Here is a 14,111-nt window from a genome sequence, read left to right on the forward strand (position 1 = left end):
CTCCACACGAGTTAGCGGGTCTTAACCTAGACATAGTCACCACATATGGTCATCTGGTCTTTAATCTCGGGTTTACATCATAGAGTTTCATGCATATTTATTCACATGTTACAACATTCACATCAACTATCATATTTGTAATTTCATTTACCTCATCAAATATCTAATAAAACACACCTTCTGCCGTTTGTCATTTGGCCACAATATATATATATACACATCTCATACATATCTCACATTAGCCATTTGGCTTTACCGCATGTCCATCTCATACACATTTCGCATTAGCCATTCGGCTTTACCTCATATCCATCTCATACACATTTCGCATTAGCCATTCGGCTTTACCACATATATACACTTCCACGTTCATCACATTGGCCATTCAGCCTTGTCACATATATGCATGTTCACATTCATCACATTGGCCATTCGACCTTATCACATATATGCAAGTTCACATTCATCACATTGGCCATTTGGCCTTATCACACATACGCATGTTCACATTCATCACATTGGCCATTCGGCCTTATCACACATATGCATGTTCACATTCATCACATTGGCCATTCGGCCTTATCACACATATGCACGTTCACATTCATCACATTGGCCATTCGGCCTTATCACATATATGCATGTTCACATTCATCACACTGGCCCTTCGGCCTTATCACATATATGCATGTTCACATTTATCACATTGGCTATTCGGCCTTATCTCATATATGCATGTTCACATTCATCACATTGGCCATTTGGCCTTATCACACATACGCATGTTCACATTCATCTATGCATGTTCACATTCATCACATTGGCCATTCGGCCTTATCACACATATGCATGTTCACATTCATCACATTGGCCATTCGGCCTTATCACATATATGCATGTTCACATTCATCACATTGGCCCTTCGGCCTTATCACATATATGCATGTTCACATTCATCACATTGGCTATTCGGCCTTATCTCATATATGCATGTTCACATTCATCACATTTGCCATTCGGCCTTATCTCATATATACACATTCACATTCATCACATAAAATCCTAAATCAAAATATAAATTTTCATGTATTCACATCATTCACATTCATCACATAAAATCCTAAATCAAAATATAAATTTTCATGTATTCACATCACAATTATCCAAATATACTTCACATACCACATATGCTTTCATGTATACACTTTGTCTTGGCTGAATCTACATCTATCATTTTCCGATGAATAATTCAATTTCAAGCCATACTATCATTTCATATTCGAATACTTATAAACTTACAATTTCACAAATTTTAATATCAAAGATCCATCTAACACTCATATATCATTTTATAATATCACAATTTAGAATTCACGTATGGGTTTAATCAATAGCTTATGAGCAACTAAAACAAGTTTTATCCATGTTTAAAACATAACCACAAATTCTCTACAAGCTGTTTTCTTGAGCAACAGTCGTTAAATTATTTGTAAATGGAGCTACGAAATTCCAAATTATGTGCCGTTAATTTTCCATGAAAATAGACTCGTATATCCTCTATCCACAAAATTTTCAGAATTTTGGTTTGGCCAATCAATACCAGATTTTTCTTAAATTTTCCCTATTTTACCTTGCTTAACTACTCGACTACTCTTCACTAAGAATTTAATTTCTCATTGTACAGAATTCAAAATATGTTTTTGTTTTTTGTTTGAAACTAGACTCATTAAGGAGTCAAACCATATAATTTTATCTTATAATCATTTTTGTACCATTTATAATGATTTTCCAAATCTGAACAGGGATTTTGAGCCATTCGACTGTCTCACACAACTTTGAAAATCTCATTATCGGCAACCCTTTACTTACACGATTTCTTTTATACTGAAACTATACGTGTCAAGCTTTAATTACATAATTTATTCAGCCTTTAACTCAACTCCCACAATTTATGGTAATTTTTCCAAAACACGCTACTGCTGCTGTCCCAGCAGATTTATACAATTTACTCTGTAAAGTTCTCATTCACATATTTAAAACATAATATCATATATGCCATCATTTAGAAAAGTCATTGACCTTAACGTATATACATAATTCATATTCATCCTGTTTTTAAACTTAAAACTTACAAAGGAATCAAACTCAAATACTTAAGAACTTACCTAGTATCTTTCTGGGTAGTTACGGGTTGGCTATTTCGTCACTTTAGCTTTCACCTTATCCGAAGTTGTCCTTATGTGCTCTTAAGATTAATTGAGTAAATTAAGTATATCAACTTCATATACTTCACTTAATCAAAGCAAGAAATACAATTATCCTCACTATCTCACACATATACGTTCAGTCAATCATTACTATGTTACAAGTCAAGCCTAGCTTAGGCTAGATCGAACATATATAATCTTTTAACTCAATTTACGAATCAAGACATATTAGTTATCAAGGGTTGACCATGATACACATAGTGAGCTCCATTTTTTTTTTAACTCATATTCGGCACATAAATACATACACAAAATTTTCCACACAAGCTAGTATTTTAGTAATTAATATGATACAAGTTAAACCAAAAGTTTACAATAAAATTACAAGGTACATACATAGGGCCCATATACATGTTTATTTTAAAACACCACCCTTTAAACCCTCTAGCTCTACTTACAAAAGACTCTCATAACTAAAATCCATAAGTAAGTCATCCAATTCCACCATTTCAATAAGTATTTTATACCAAATCTAATAACTAAATGTTATTAATGAGATTCATACCAAGACCGAATATTCATTAACAACCAAAGCATATATTCAACAATTTAACAATGTGTTTAACCTCCATGGCCGAATAGATCGTTTCTATTCCATTTAACTACCATAATTTAAAGTATTTAAATCAAGTTCATGAGTTTCTAATTTCATTACTTCAACCATTCAAAGCCTATCTAATTTCTCAAATAGATTTCTAATACAAGAATTAAGCCAACGTACTAAACTTAACACCCACTACTTATGTACAAAAATTTATCCACCCTAGCCTATAGTTCATTCGGCCATTCTTCACTCAACCAAACAAAATTTCATAGCAAACTCCTATGACCGAGCACACACATATACTTACATCCCAATACTCATAATATTCAAAATCCACATTTTAATAAATTATCTTAAACAATGCGAATCCTTAAGTGATTAAACATCAAATTTTACTCAATTCAAAACATATAAACGACATTTATTCATGACATCAAGCATCTTTATTTGGCTATTACTAGTATAAGCATTAACCATTCATGTTTTTAGAAAGACCAATTTCTTTCCTCAACACATTCATCATCAAAATTCAAATAAAACAATCAAAATTCCTTCCTTTATAACCATAACCGAATGCTCCATTCACCCATCATTATTGAAAATTTTAGCATGGGCTAAGCAAGAACCATGATAATTTACCTAAAACAAGTAAACATTTCACAAATTTAACACAATATACTAACCTCCCTAAAGATTCAAGTGACCGAAATTCCTCCCCTCCTTTCTTTCTTCTATTCGGCCAAGTTGAACAAAGAGAGAACTTTGTTTTCATCACCAAATTTCCTTATTTTTATTTAAAGTATAAAACCATTTAACTAAAATTAATACATATTTTAATATGAGTCCATCATCTTGGCCGGCCACTACTAGCAAAAGGGGTTATTTGACATGCAAGTCCAAGCATTCTTATAACATGCATTAATAAGGTACTTCAACATTTGCCTAACACATTTCTAAATTTTCTCACGTAAGTCCTATTTAATAATTTCGCATACAAATGATAAAATTAAAGTATGAAGCTTCCACACACACATATTCACATATAATAAGCATCGAATATGACTGTTAATTATTTTTATGACTTGGTTTCGCGGTCCCGAAACCACTTTCCGACTAGGGTCAGATTAGGGGTGTCACAAAAAACACCTTTAATGAGCTCGGATCTGAATTACTAGTCCAGGATAAATTCAGGCCCTAATCGGATTTCCCGTCCTGGCTAAATCCATAATGCACACATATTCTTCGGGAGGCTCGACCATTCAAAGGAACACCCGTCCAGGCTAGATCCTTTCAATTTTTGAGATCAACGAATTACCCGTCCGGGCTAAATCCTTACTGCAACACATGCAGGATGTCGTTACACATATCAATCAGGGTTTATCCATCGAATTCCCTTTTTCAACCTCAACCGAGACATTTTTCACATGTTACCATCAAATATGCATTTCTATGATATTTCATGCCAATAATAAATGAAATCATCATGCATTAATAAATCATAAAAATATGCATATTAGGGGTTTACTTTAAGTTATCCGAACTTACCTAGTATTTGTTTCGGAGCTGTGTTTCGGTTATTCTGAAACCTTTCGTTTACCTCGATTGACCTCCAGAATTTGTTCCTCGAGGTCTATAACAAAAAAATTATATCATTAATACCCCACATTATACATTACAAGTCTAATTCTCACCCCCGGACTAAATAACCGTTTGCCCCTAATCTTTAACATTTTTACGATTTAGTCCCTAGGCCCGTATAATGAAACACATGCACTTTCTATCTTACCCAAGCCTAGCCGCACACTTTTCTCTCTTATGGCAACCCACATTTCCCATTATTTTATCATTTCTACCGCACAATTTATAACTTTTAAAAAATGGTCCCTACAAGGGTCTTTCATGAAAATCACCTAGGAAAAGATGTTTAGCACATAATCATCTTTCATATTCCTCCATAATCCATCAAAATACAAATAACTCATGCATGGGTAAATTTTTAAACATAAACCCTAGCATGAAATATGGGTAGAAATGAAGAGAACAAGCTACCGGGATTCCAAAAATACAAAGAACATTAAAAACGGGGCTTGGGAGCACTTACTATTGAGCTTGAAATGTTTGAAAACCCTAGCTATGGTGACAAGAGAATTTTGGCAGCATGGAGAAGAAGAATGGCTGATTTTGGCTTGATTTTTCCCATTTTATTTCATTAAAAAGCCAAATGACCAAAATGCCCTATGCCCTTTCTTTAAAATTTCATCCATGCAAGCCCATTTTTGTCCAAAAATTTAGAAATTGGGAAAATTACTCCCCAAGACCTTATATTTTATAATCTAAAGCAATTTCATGCAAATTGTTTCTAGAATCCAAGTTTTGCAATTTATTAAATTTAGTCCCCAATTTCCAATTGGACACCTTACTCAAAGAATTTCTTCATGAAATTTTCACACATGCATATTCTCATATTATAAGCCTCATAGTAATCATAAAATAAATATTTTGATGTCGGATTTGTGGTCCCAAAACCACTATTCTGACTAGGCCCTATTTCGAGATGTTACAATAACATACCGATATAGACCCTAGTCGAAATAGTGGTTTCGGGACTACGAATCTGAGTTAGAAAAATATTTAAAAATTATTTTCTGTGTTTATTTTGTGTGAATTTATATCTTTTATATTTTCATAATTTAATTTTATCGTTTAAGTGTCTGATTAAATAAAAGGACTTAATCGCGTAGAATGAAAATTTGATGGTTGATTATAAAAGGGCCAAAATGAATGTCTCTTTATAAAAGGAAGTGTTTATGTTGCAATTATGCCATTTATTTTGTGGGTGGACAACAATGGGCATAAAATAAGTTATAATATAATGTTTAAACAAAGGTTAATTTTGTAATTAAGTAAAATGATATTATAAGTTATAATATAACATAAAATAAAGTCATGTTCATTAATTTTCTCTTGGCCGAAACAAAAAGAAAAGAGAAAGAAATAGAGAAAGCTTAGGTTTTGACACTTTTGGAGCTTGATTCAAGGTTCGTTTTTACTCGATTTTTGATAATTTTTACGTTTTTGATATCGTTGCTTCTAGAATTAGTAAACACATGCTTGAATTTTTTATTTTGGTGAATATTTTGAGTTATGCCATTGTTGAAAACTTGTGATTTTTTTTGTTTGATGATGAAATATGAAAGATATGTTTTGGGTTAACATATTTTGTATTGGAATTTTTGATGATTTTGAGTAATTAGGACTAAATTGCAAAAGTAATAAATTGAGGGACTAAAATGTGAAATAAATGAAATATATGGACTTGTATGGGCACTAGTAACATTCGGCCAAACATGGGTATGTTGATATTTTGCATATTTTGTGTTTTGTGTAATAGGGACTAAATTGTAAAAAGTGTAATATGTTAGGGGTAAAATGGTAAATTTCCCATTTATGTGTTTTTGGACTGAATTGAATGAAAATATGTTGAATGAGTTTAATTTGAATATGTTTAGATTAAGAACCAAAGAAATCCAATTTGGATCGGGAGAAAACTAAAGTTGTCGACTAGTCGTCCCGTTCCCTTTTTCATCGTCCGAGGTAAGTTTATAAGCAAATAGACGTACTTAATTTTAATTAAATGTGAATTATATGTGTGCGAGTAAGACTCTGTTTGGGATATTGGCATCGATATGTGATTACATGTAAGACCACGTCTGGGATGTTGGCATTGTACGATATATGTGATTATCCGAGTATCCTATCCAATTTTTAATGGTTCAACGGGTAATGATATGTTGTGAACGAAGGCGTAAATCGAGCTAAAATGATCAGGTATGAGTTAGTTAATTACCTATTTGAAAATAAGGTAAGTTGGCCATTTAATATGTGATTCAAATAATACAAGTTACTAGTGTAACATATGTGCATTTGGTGGTATATTCGGCCATTTGATATAAATATATATGTGATTGTTATACTTTCACTTACGAGAATATGCATATAAGTGTATATGGATTTGGTATGATAAAGATATTTTGGCCTAGGAATTGAATGATAGTTTGTTAATGTGTATATATATTCATTTGATCATTGCTATGTTTATGCATACGAAACTATATTTTGATTTATGAGTATATGTATATGTGTATACATGTACATGGTTACATAATGATAATGAGCTTTGAAATCGAAAGATACTTTGATAATATATATATGTATTTGGCCATAAATAAGTTTATAGGTGAAAGTATATGATAAATGTTAAATCATAAGATTGAGGTTTAATTTGATTATGATAGTATAGTTTGGCATAATTTTCATCGATTATGTATTTAAATTGTTTATTTGCTTAAGACTTACTAAGTTATGATACCTTACCGTGTGCGTTTATGTTTTGCCTCTGTTTTATAGATTTTGGATTCAAGTTACGAGCTCGGGGATCGTCAAAGAAGTTTATCACACTATTGACTGTTTTTGGTACTTTATAAGTTGAATTTCGAACTTATGGCATGTATAGGCTAACTTTTATTTGGATATGAAGATTTTGGTATGTAAATATATAAGCCATGCGAAAATGGCTTGTTAAAATTTTTAAGTTCGATTTCAATGTTTGGTTGAATCATGGTTATGTTTGGCTGTGGTTTAGTGATTTAGCTATGGTTTGTACATAGATAAATATATGTGAACTTGTTGTTATGTTTGGTCATGGTGTTACTAAGTGATTAGGTATTAAGGTAAATTCAGTTATGACATTTAGAGGAAGTGGAGATGATGTGTTTATTAATATTGAGGTTTATTAAGTTGATCATGGATGATTTTATCTTGGCAAAAAGGTTAAAGATATATCTGTATTTGATAAATATTTGTTTGACTATGAAATTTGACTATCTATGTTCGGTTATGATAGTTAGAAATGATGTCTAAGCTTAGGTGATTTCGATGATGATATATATATATTCATAAGTATATTTAGTTGATTCGGCTTTGGTATTTGCATAGACAAAATATGTGTGAAGTTAGTTATTGTGTTTGGTTAAGGTACTATAAATAGCTTATGATTAATTCATCTCTGGTAAGTTTCATGTATGATATGCTATGGGTTTGAGAATACATTTTATAAATTAGTTAGAAAAGGAGTGAAATAACAATTATATGTTTGACTATGTATTGGATATTTTGGTTTGGTTTGTCAATGCAATGTATGCGCTTAGGTTATGCTTAAATGGTTAGTGGAAGTAAATGATGTAATGTCAACCATAATTTTATATGTTAACAAATATTATGCTATTTGTTATGATTGGTATGAGTTAAAATGCGGATGTGTATAGATAAGCGAAAGGATATGTTTAGTATTTAGTTAAAGTAACGAAATTGTACTAAAGAGAGTATTAATGCATGTTTGGTACTTGAGATGAAAAATGTTAGTTAATGAATTTCGCATGCTATAAAATTTGATATTCATAAGCTTCAAATTATACATTTATAAAGCATATGTAGTATAGTTTTAATGCAGGTTTAATTGGTTCAAAATTTTGATTAAAATCCATGATATTGATATGGTTGAATTTTGAAGCATGGTTCGTATATGCAATTAATGCATTTCTGATGTTAATTGGTTATGTGTTTTTATACAAACGAACTTGATCTGTATGAATAAGAGGACGGTTATTAATTTGAGTATGGAAAATTTTTGTGGAGGAAAATCTATCACTCTATGCATGAGTAGTAATTAATGACTGTTCAGAACTCTGTTTTGATTGGTAATGCCTCGTAACCCTAATCTGGCGACGGATACAGGTTAGGGGTGCCAGGCCATGTGCTAAGCCGTGCTAAAACTGTAGGGTATACTGACTTATGCAACACGGCCAAGTCACATGTCCGTGTGCCAGGACGTGTGCCAATTAGGGGGTATACCGACTTGTACCACACGGCTAGTCACATGCCTGTGTGTGAGACCGTGTGTAGCATACTAACTTCTATTCAATTTCAACACTAGGGGACACATGATCATGTAACATGATCGTGTGTCACACACGGCTGAGACACACGCTCGTGTGGACAAAAATAGGCCATTTGCAAGGCCAATTTGCCACCCTTATTCATGCTCACCTAAACAACCAAAATGGTACCATTTCATCATACAATTAGGCAGCCAAAATCATCAACAAAATGCACAATTCATGCCATTATAATTTCATCTATTCCAAATCTCTATCATTTACTTAGCCAAGTACATGCCAAAACAATATCAATCTATATAGTTCATTTACCATAATTCACACACACATAACTTCCTTATAACCAACTAACACAACACCTAAAATCACACCTCATCAAGACATTTCTCAAGCATTTATACTCCACAATCAATTAACCATTTGAGCAACTATAAAACCATAATCACATTCATACAAAACATCTATCACCATTCATTCATCATTCAAATAATAGAAAACGATATACAATAATTTTATTAACTCTCAAAGCTATTAAATGGTCATTCACATAACTTTCTAAGGAACTCATCAATTTCGTAGTTTTAATACTCAATTCATTACTGTACATACTTGTACCATCTCGTACCAATCCCATACTCAACCACATTTTTCATTTACCCATTGAATACTCAATGCCTGGCACACTAAGTGCCATACTCAATATCTCGCACACTAAGTGCCACACTTGATATCTCGCACACTAAGTGCCATACATAGCCGAAGCTATCTCAAATCACACACTAAGTGCCATATATAGCCGAAGCTATATCAAATCGCACACTATGTGCCACAATTAGCCAATTTTGTAATACCCCAAACCCAACCTGGACGTTATGGCTGAATCTGTCGATGTCACATTGAAGTGTTTTTCGTAAAGTGTAATATCGTTTGAAAAACCCAATCTTCATTAAGCCTTTTTGTATGGTCTAAAGGATGATTTTAAAACTCGTCATTATCAAAGTTTTTACTTTAAAACATTATTAATTTCAAAATTTCGTTTGTAGCGGAAGCTTTTTAAATTAGCTATGTACTAGCGTTTACTTGTAAAACGTTGTTTTCTTGTGGTAGATCTTAAAATCGTTTATGTATTCATGGTATTTTTGAAAACATTTGTCTTTTTGAAAACCCGTGTGTTTTTCCTACTGCTAGCAATATTAAAGCAAATCAAATATAAATCCCCAAATTAAAAATAAAATCCAGAAAGGCCTTATTACATAAAAATACCCAAATTAAACTACTTATAATTTAAAAATCAAGAATGGAAGTTTGCGCGGTTATGTGGCCACCTTTGAGTCCCTCGCAGCACCGATCCACCTAAAGAATACATGCGCAGGTAAGAAAAAGGGTGAGTTTATGAAAACTCAGTGTGTAATCCCTTATAACCAAACAATCAAAGTAAACACAATTTGGGCCTAAGCCCTTTCAGTTTCAGTTAGGGCTTTAGCCCATTTCAGAATCATAAATAGTGTGGGCCTGAGCCCGTTCCAGTAACAATATCAGTGGGGCCTAAGCCCATTACAGAATCAGTGCAATATGCAATCAGAACATCCTACCCAATCCAGCCTCTACACACCATCTCCGTACCAACCCTACACACCATGTGGGGATAAAATCAACCCACCCATCCCTACACACCAAGTAGCACCGGTTGCGGCACTAAAATAGTATTTGCAGCAGAGCTGCCAGTAATAGGCTTATAGCCTTTCAGTACACTTCCTCCAATATCATATATCCCACCCCATGCAATGCAACATAATATAAATGTATATACAGTAAAAATGGCATGCTCAACTAGTCATACATCACATAGGGGTAGATCAGTCATTTACCTCATAAGGGTATAATGGTCATTTCATTTAATTGGGGTTTAGGTATACTTACCAACCCAACAGTGGGTCCACAGTTGTATCGGGCAACCCGTGCAACCTTAACGGTCAAATAGTGAAAATGGGCCTCAAGCCCATAACACTACCCATATGGGCCCACACGCCTGTGTGCCCTAATAAGCCCAAAAATGGCCTTGGCTGTGTGACTACACAGTCTGGCCCAATAATCTCCACACGTCCGTGTGGCTTACCCATGTGGGGCCCACAAGCCCATGGGGCCCACACGGCCCATTTCAGCCAAACATGGCCCAAATCAGCTTTAGACCATGAAGTCGCTCATGGCTGGCCTTAACGATCTTACGCCCACATTTAGGCATTCGAGTTACCACACGAGCGAGTTCATGCTCATGTGGTTTCGATGGTCACTTATTTCGGCTTTTGCCGATTTCTGAGTATGGTAGTGTGGTTACACACCTGATTGCGAAAATGCGATACTAGACTACGAGCACTCCAACCTACATTCAATCACAAGTTTCGGTTAATCGCATCCCACTCGACTTAACAAAACCTCCACCAAACTACTTGTCCAAAAATTTACCTCTTACTTGATTAGATTGGTTGATTATGGCTTGCTCACTAAATCTGTTTGCAGGAGCCCTAAACAAAAGGCCTTATGGGTTTCCTGCGCTCCAACTAACCCTTACCAACCATCAAACAAATGAACAGTCTGAACTAGATGAACAATCACTTACCAGAACTGCCATGCCTAGATTAAGAGGGAAGAATAATCGGGCTACGTCCAAACCAAAGTAGGGACAAAGTGGTACAATCATACCCCCTAGCAGCAACCGACAAAGAAGAGGAGATATTAAAATAAAGATCATAATGATAAAGAGAAACAAAAAAGGGATATTCAAGAGCACTTGCCAATTGTCAGAGAACAATTGCCAAACTGAAAGAAAAAACAGAGAGAAGGAGAAAGGAGTATTCGGCTATCATAATAAGATGAAAATAGAGGGATATGTTAAATTAAAAGAATTGAAAGAGAAGGAGAATAGGACATTCGACCAAAGAGAAAAAGAAAAGAATGTCAGTCAGAGGAGTAGAGGAAGAAAGAAAATCGAAGCAGAGTAAGGTTGTATGGAAAAATAAAGTCGAAAAAACAAAACGAGAAATACTCGAATGGTCTCTAAGCAAATATCAGTCCCAAAAAGAGAAAAGAACGAAATGTGGAGAAGCAGTAAAACCAAAGACAAAATTCGGCTTAATAGCAACAGGAAAATGGTTGCTAAAGGAGTAGAAGGAGAACAGCGAAATCGGTAAGTAGGGTATTGAAAATGAAGGGCAAAACCGAAATGGGCAAAATGAAAAGTACCTGAAACATCCCCCAGCAGAATTCGACAATCAAGAAGTGTAGGGAAGAACCAAAAGCGATCACAAAACTGAAAATGGAGAGAAACAGTTGCCTAGTCAAATTCTTGGGAAGCAGAAGCTCACAAACTGCACAACTCTCCTTCAAATTCGAACTTGCTCGATTTCCTCCTTAATTTCTTCCTGTCCACCAATTCAAACAATCAAAATCCCCCATAAACCTCTCCTCAGATTCGGTTAACAACAAATCTATTCAAACTTATTCAAACTCTTACTGTTTCGATCAAACACAACTTCTTCCCATGGCCACCAACAAAAATAATCTCCATTTGCACAAGCAATGATTTGAACCTCAAACCTCAAACACTAGCAACACGCCACTTATCCCCTGGGCTAGCAGGCTCTCTTCTGTCATGTTTTATTCATATTTATTTAAAAGCCTACAGCCTAGAGACAGTGCCTATTCCTTAAAAAACAAAACTTTTTTGTACTTGCTCAGGCTTGAACCCAAGGCTTCTTAGACACTTTCCAGAACACTTAACCACTAAAATAGATACACATTTGTGTCACACTTTTACACAACTAAATATTTATGTGCAGTCTCCTAACTGCACCCACTCAAGGCTTAAAACTTCTAGGCCCAAAATTCGGGGCGTTACAAATTTGTCGTCGAACATAACTGTATTCCAGTATATACAATTTATACAATATTAAAGCACTAAAAGCATAATATTTACAATGCATAATGCATACGAACTTACCTCGTATTCGAAATTGACGTATCAGGTTGACTACTCGATAACCTAGCTTTTCCCCCAATCTAAATTCGAATTCTTTTTTTCTTGATCTATATGAATTCAAAATTAACTTATTTAATCAACCATTCATTCAATTTAGTCCAAAACATGCATTTAGGCCTATTTGCACATTAACCCCTAAGCTTTCACACTTTTAACAATTTAATCCTTATTTCACAAAACACAAAATTCACATACTTTCAGTAAACCCAAGCTTGGTTGAATTATTTATAGGTCTCTAGTAGCCCAAAACATTCATTTATTTCACATTTCAACCACACAATTTGCACATTTCATAATTTAATCCCTATTATGCATTTTCATCAAAAATCACTTTACAAACATGAAAATCTATCACCAAAAATTCATATTTCATCTTCAAACACCAAAGAACACATAGATTCAATAATGACAACTTTCAAAATCTTTAACAGTTTTGAAATTAAAGGTACGGGCTAGCTAGATTGAGTTGCAACGATTACAAAAACATAGAAATCATTAAAAACTGAGCTAGAACCATACTTAATCAAGATAGGAGTGTGCCAAATGCTTTAAAACCTAAGAATGGTTTTCTTCCTCTTAATATTTGGCCAAGAAGATGACAATGAAGCTTAAAATTGAATTTGTTTTATTTAATTCATCATTAATTATCAAATTCCAAAAATAACCTTATTATAAAACTATTATAATCACTTAATGGGTGTCCATAATGGTCCACTAACATTTAAAATTGTCTAACTACCATTTAAGGCCACCATAATTAAAAACCAATGCTATTTGATACCTTTAACAAGTAGAATGCAACTTTTGCATTTTATGCGATTTAGTCCTTTTTATCAAATTAACCAATCAATCGATAAAAATTAGCTCACGAAATTTTCACACATATCAAATAACATGTTGTAAATACTGAAAATAATATTAAAATATTTTTTAACATCAGATTTGTGGTCCCAAAATGTTTCGATTTGACCAAAAACGGGCTATTACAACTCTCCCCTTTAGGGATTTTCGTCCCTAAAAATCTTAACAGTGAATAGGTTTGGATATTGTTTTCTCATAGCATCCTCGGGTTCCTATGTAGCTTCTTCAACCCCATGTCGATGCCATAATACTTTCACTAATGCGATCCTCTTATTTCTCAGCTCTTAGTTCTCATGAGCTAAAATTTGAATTGGTTCTACACTGTATGATAAATCTGACTGTATCACAACTTCAGTTGGAGAAATAACATGCGAAGGGTCTGATCAATATCTTTGTAGCACCGATACGTGAAACACATTATGTATCTTTTCTAACTCAAACGGTAATGC

The sequence above is a fragment of the Gossypium arboreum genome, chromosome 8 (genome assembly GCF_025698485.1).
Source record: "Gossypium arboreum isolate Shixiya-1 chromosome 8, ASM2569848v2, whole genome shotgun sequence".
NCBI classification, from domain to species: Eukaryota; Viridiplantae; Streptophyta; class Magnoliopsida; order Malvales; family Malvaceae; genus Gossypium; species Gossypium arboreum.